This window comes from Syngnathoides biaculeatus, chromosome 3 (assembly GCF_019802595.1).
Source record: "Syngnathoides biaculeatus isolate LvHL_M chromosome 3, ASM1980259v1, whole genome shotgun sequence".
Taxonomy (NCBI): Eukaryota; Metazoa; Chordata; class Actinopteri; order Syngnathiformes; family Syngnathidae; genus Syngnathoides; species Syngnathoides biaculeatus.
Genome location: NC_084642.1, coordinates 10,219,070 through 10,225,187, shown reverse-complemented (window position 1 = coordinate 10,225,187; position 6,118 = coordinate 10,219,070).

Genomic DNA, 6,118 nt, shown 5'->3' with positions numbered 1-6,118 from the left:
GCAGCTCAATAACACTTTGAGGTTTTGACAGAAGTGAGTGCACTTGGTTCTGACACCTCAGGGACTTTGGGGCTTCCCTGGATCCCCACACCAGCACAGGTCACTCTTGAGTTTGTTGCTTTTCCTTCACTCAACAGTTCACGGACAGAATAAAACTTTAACCTCATCACCTACACAACTCGCCCCTTGGTAGCACTTCTGGATTTAGAAGTGGGAAATTGCACTCGGAGCCTGGGAGGTGAGGAGGGACAGTTGTGACTGCTTCAATTTAGTTTTGAGGTACATTTAAATTTAGTTATCATTTACAGTGTGGCTATTACTTGTGCTAAAGGCAATTTACATTCATTTTTGCTTCAGTTTTACTTCAACGAAGCAGAATCTTTTCACATAAAGTCAAGTGAAAATGAAAATTTTCTAAATTTGACATCCCCCAGAGAAGTGTTGTTAACAACCTTGCCAAAGTTGAATTATTAAAAAAGTGATCACTAGGAATATTAAATGAGACTTTGCTCTCTCAAGTCTTCCTCTCTGCTCTCAAATGCTGTGGGTGTGTCCATATACTGTGCAGAAACCATGGCCCTCTCAACTGTTAATCAAATGCCAACGCTACAAGCTGAAAAATACCCTTTTGGTGACACGTAACTATGCGTTTAAGACAAGAAAATATATCTGCTTAAAGCCTCACTGGGTCATCACGTGGATTTTACGCACAATAACGAGGCACTCTAAAGTGTCCATGGCAACGTGAAATACCTTTACACATCCTCGATGTCATGAGTGGCATTTTTTCTAAAATTCTACCCTCTTCACTATTCTGCCTTTACCCTGTCTGACGTGTGCACTCACAGCCACCAATGAGGCACTCTAATAGGCCAACAACGCCTGTGTGCTATCCAAAGGAAAGATCGATTTTTGAGGTCGAGGCATAGGTAATGTAATTGTCTGGATAACTGCTGATGTGGATGAAGGTGCTCAAGTTTTTATCTTGACACATCCATCCATGGGCCGCACGGCGGATCGGCTGGAAAGCCTAAATTGCCGCTAGGTGTGATTGAGAGCGCGGCTGTTTGTCTCGATGTGCCCTGCGATTTGCTAGCAACCAGTTCAGGGTTTACCCCGACTTCTGCCCGTTGAAAGCTGGGATAGGCTCCAGCACTCCCCGCAACCCTCGTGAGGATAAGTGGCTAAGAAAATTTACGGATCATGTTATCCTCCACTGCTGGTGCGTTATCTTAACTGAGGCGAGGTACACCCTGAACTGGTTGGCATTTCACACTCACATTCACGCTTACGTATGACTTCGAGTCTTCAATTAACTTAGCATACGTGTTATTGGAATGTGGTATGAAACCAGTGTACCTGGGGAAAACCCAAGCAGGCGTGGGGAGGACCTGCAAACGGCACACTGGGAGGCAGGATTTGAAGCCGGGTCCTCAGAATAGTGAAGCAGATGTGGTAACCACTTGGTTGCCCATTTTTAAACATCCATTCATCCATTTTCTGAGCTGCTTATCCACCACTCTGGCCACGGGATTGCCGGAACCTATGCCAACTGTCATCAGGCAGGAGGCGGACCACACCCTGAACTGGTTGCCAGCCAATCGCAGGGCACATGGAGACAGACAAGAGTTGGACTCACAATCACTCCCGAATCACTCTCCAATTAGTGCATGTTTTCAGGATGTGGGAGGAAACTGGAGTACCCAGAGAAAACCCACATGGGCACAGGGAGAACATGCAAACTCCACACAGGCTGGGCCGGGATCGAACCTGGGATCTCAGAACTGTGAGGCCAACCCTCTAACCAGTTGCTTCACTGTATCGCCCTTTTTAAACATATAAAATGTATTTATAACCAAATCTGTCTTCACTTTACAAAATCTTTAAATGTGTTTGTTTTATTTGTGTCTTACACTGAAGCACAAAAGGCTCCTAAGTGACAGCAGTCTCTCTACCACCTGTCTCGCTGTGGCTCACAGGGAAATACTCAGCTGAACAGACTGCAGGCCATCCAGTCCACAATCGGCCCTCTGTTCGCAACTTCGGGTGGGTCCAGCTCCCCATCCCTGTGAAAACAACCAAATCTCAACACACTCTTGCACCGGCTTAGCCATGTGTAAATAGTCACATACACATTCTCGGACCTACTTCTAAACCCATCACACACCACGGCACAGCAGGATCTTTGGGGGAACCTAACCCCATTCCTGCCATTTACCATTACAGTCCTGCTTGTCTGCTCCATTGGAAACATGTGTGTTTTCCCTTGCTCATTGCATGCATGCAATGAACATGTGTGGCTGCTTTGCTATTCCCACTGTAAATCTGCGTGTGACTACGCACACAAAGTCAACAATGTCACCGCGATAAACTGTCATCCCCTCAATCCCTCTTTTGATCTTTGCCAGCCACTCAAATTTTACATTACATCAGCATACTAATCTGGAAAAAAAAATCTTTTACGGCTAATATGAAGAAAAAAAAAAAAATCGACATTGATCCAATGGTGGTTTACTAGACTGTATCCACACGAAACCTGTTTGTTGGCTGTCGCTGTCACATGTCGAAGCAGCAGATTGTGTTCCAACCCTGAACTTTAATGCCTATTTAGCTGCTGAAAAGTTTGAAAAAAAACGTCACTTCTGGAAAAGGCACAATAATGAGTGGAAGAAGATTCAGCAGAGTGCAGACACCTGCCGAGACTGTACCATAACCATGCCTGTCCTACATCTAAGTGAAAAGTCTTTATGTCCGTGGTCATAGCGTAAACAGTAGTAAATAATACATTATGATGTTATTTCTACTTATGAGTGCCTCAATTTGCAGCTTTTTCCCATCACTAGCCGTTGCTTACCCAGGCACTCAGAGGAGCAACGTGATGAGATTTTCCAAAAATTACAAACAATCAAATGTGTGTTGTTTGGATTATCAACCTGAGTATAACGCTGCAAGAGATTGGAAAATTAGGCACGTAGCGAGTGAACCACCAGAGTTGTTGGAAAGAATTTTAGCCAAGACAAAATCTCAACTTCAACAGATCAATTCAAAGGCAGGATACATCCAGAGCAGTCAACGTCACAGGCAAGAGGGTGAGGCTTTGAACGTGGGGGATTTTGTCTTTGGGCCAAAGAAATGCTGCACAATCCACAGATAGCGGGTCAGGACAGGCTCAGGTTTCATTGATGTCTTAATGCACGACTCAGAGAGAGCAGAACAGGGAAACTCACACTTTGAGCGCAATCCCCAACAGCCACTGGACCAGGAAAAGGCAAACATGATAAGACACAACTCTCACCGGGTCGTGATTCTGGTTCTGATTCTGATGACAGTCAAACACTCTAACCCTCATTACATCGTCAATAAAGCCTTAAATCAGTCGTGAATTACTATGGCTTGTAGAACATGATTGCTGACAAATTGGCTGCCTGTCATGACAGAAAATAGAAAACTGTGATAAAATCAGACGATGGCTTCCAGAGAAATTGAGTTTCTGTGTGTATGTGTGTGTGTGTGTGTGTGTGTGTGTGTGTGTGTGTGTGTGTGTGTGTGTGTGTGTGTGTAGCGGGGGTTGCCTTTTCACATAATGTGTTTGTGTTATCGCCTGCAGAAAATCTCGCCAAAACGTGTTAAAATTAGAATAAGACAGTAAATTGATTTCTGAACGTGTCTCCCTGACTAGTTTGTTTCATCTGCTGCTCGGAAAATCCCTTCTGATTGGCTGATGAGTTTCAAGTAAGAATATCCACCAATAAGCTCTTGTAACACAAAATTCCGAGGGGTTCTGGTCAGTACGTCAAACAGTGAGATTTCAAAGGGCCGTACAAGTGAATCATTACTGGTGAGGAGAGCAGTGTGGGCAGATGAATAGGTCATATGTCATTTTTTTTCATCATTTTAGCTATAATTAGGGATATTCAAAGCATGTTTTAGAAAGCGCCTGTAACATTGCTACTTAAAGCCCCACTGACACGAAAAGCTTGATTTGGGGTATGTTTTTAATACAAAACAACAGGCAGCCAGAATGGAACCATCATTTTTTCACACATGATTTTGACGTATATGGCTTTTTGTAACTCCCGCCATGAAAATCTTCTTGAGGGATTTGTTTTGGAGAAGAAGCAGGAAGTGATGTTTGTCACCGGGAGCGTACTCAGGCAGTCTCGTGTGTTTATACCAGTTTTACCAGCTCTTTGTTCCTTTGTGTTAGCCAAAATGGCAGCTCCTTGTATTGCTGAGTATTGTTCGAACACTCGGGAGGATGGATTTACTCTTCATATGATTCCAAAAGACCCGGTTCGTCGTGAAAAATGGAGTGCAAAGGACGAGAGCTTCGTGGGTTCCAAATGACAGGTAGGTGTGTATGGAGCTACTAAAAAAAAAAACAATAGTTGGGGTGGGGGGCGCAATCCTCTCAGAATGTAACAAAAGATATGTGTACATAAGTCAAGGGTGCTAAATGTGTCGATTTGCCCATCGGCACCGTGTCCACCGAGCATGGCTTCGGGAGCGCCTCGTGCGCCACGGACGGCTTCGGCTGGGGTGGTTCATCGTGGCGCCGCCGGATTGGCTCACTCGTACTGTCGGGGAGTCTGTTGTTAGTTAGAAGTGATCTGCATATCATCTAAGTATGGCTCCAAACGATAAAGTAATATCACACCGGCCACGTTACCCAGTTGTGAGATGTTCTCTTCTTCGAAAAGAGCTTCCGTGTCCCATAGCAGGTGTGCCACTACGTGTTTTCAATGGCGAATGTCCCGGTGTAACATCTGCTGATGACGTTGCAGGCAATATGGCTACCACTTGGATGTCAAATGAGACTTCCGCAACTTTGTGCATGGATGATACACTCTCCCGCCATATTTATTTTTTCGTATAGACATTGAAGTGAATAATGTTGTATGTATTTTTCATTACAATATCTATTTTACAATTTATATAGAGATGTTATATAGAGACTAATCACCCATCATCTTGAACAGACATCAGCTCAGGCACACATTAATTGATTGAGTTCTACCTTGTCCCCTCAATTTACCAAAATCATTCATTCATCCATTTTCTGTCCTGGAGCCTATCCCAGCTGTCAACGGGCAGGATTCAGGGTATACCCTGAATTGGTTGCCAGCCAATCTTAGGGCATTACCAAAATCATGACTTCTATAGTTTGTCTTTGACCCCAGGGAACAACATTCCTCCATTTATAGAGAGAAAGTCGTGACTTACTGGGCGCCCATCATTTGTCATGCACTTGCTGGCACCCTTGTCATGGGCATCCCCCCCACAGCCTCGTGCTAACCTGTTACCTTGTCACATCGAAGAAAAGCTCATTTGTAATGTTGTGTTACCATCACACTAAATGTAATTGGTTTGACGTTTTACTCTTTTGTGAGGCCATGAATGTCTGACAGGTATGACAAAATGGGATTTTTTTTTTAATTCGCAAATTTCTCCTTTAAATAGACAAAAACAGACAAAACTGTCTCCTGCCCGGCTTGCTTTGAATCGTGTACCGTAAATATGTATAGCCTCTGTACCAGACTATGCTAATGAACTAAGCAAGTGCCAGAGGACAAAATGACTTCAATACATCACTGTTTTCTCAGTCAAGACCCTTCATCTGACCACCTAACTTAACACTTCAGCCATGATAAATGGCAACAGCTTGTGTGGAAAACTCACCCCCACCCCCACCCACCAAACCCCCCCGCCGCCCAGCTCCACCCCGACCCTTACTCCCATTGTACGCTGCGATGCACAGGGAGCCTCCTAATGTGCAATGATGAAAATGTTCTGCCACTGTGACGAGGCAAAGTCTTCAGTTCAAGAAAGCCGCGAGCCGACATATGGTTGAGCGTATCGCGGGCGACATTGACGCATGGCTTACCTCAAAAGGAGGCCCGTCAACACCGCTCGCTCTCGTGAAGTGAGTCCATTCATTCAGAGAGGAAACCGGCGCATAACCTGTTTTGGGTACAAGAGCATTATAGAGAGTGGTACTGAAAGTCATACAAACAGGCACGAATGAGGGCGAGCGGGTACCGGCGGGACCACACACGTGCGCATAAAAATAACCGTGCGTATGTATGTTAATCTACACTAACATTCACACATGGATAAA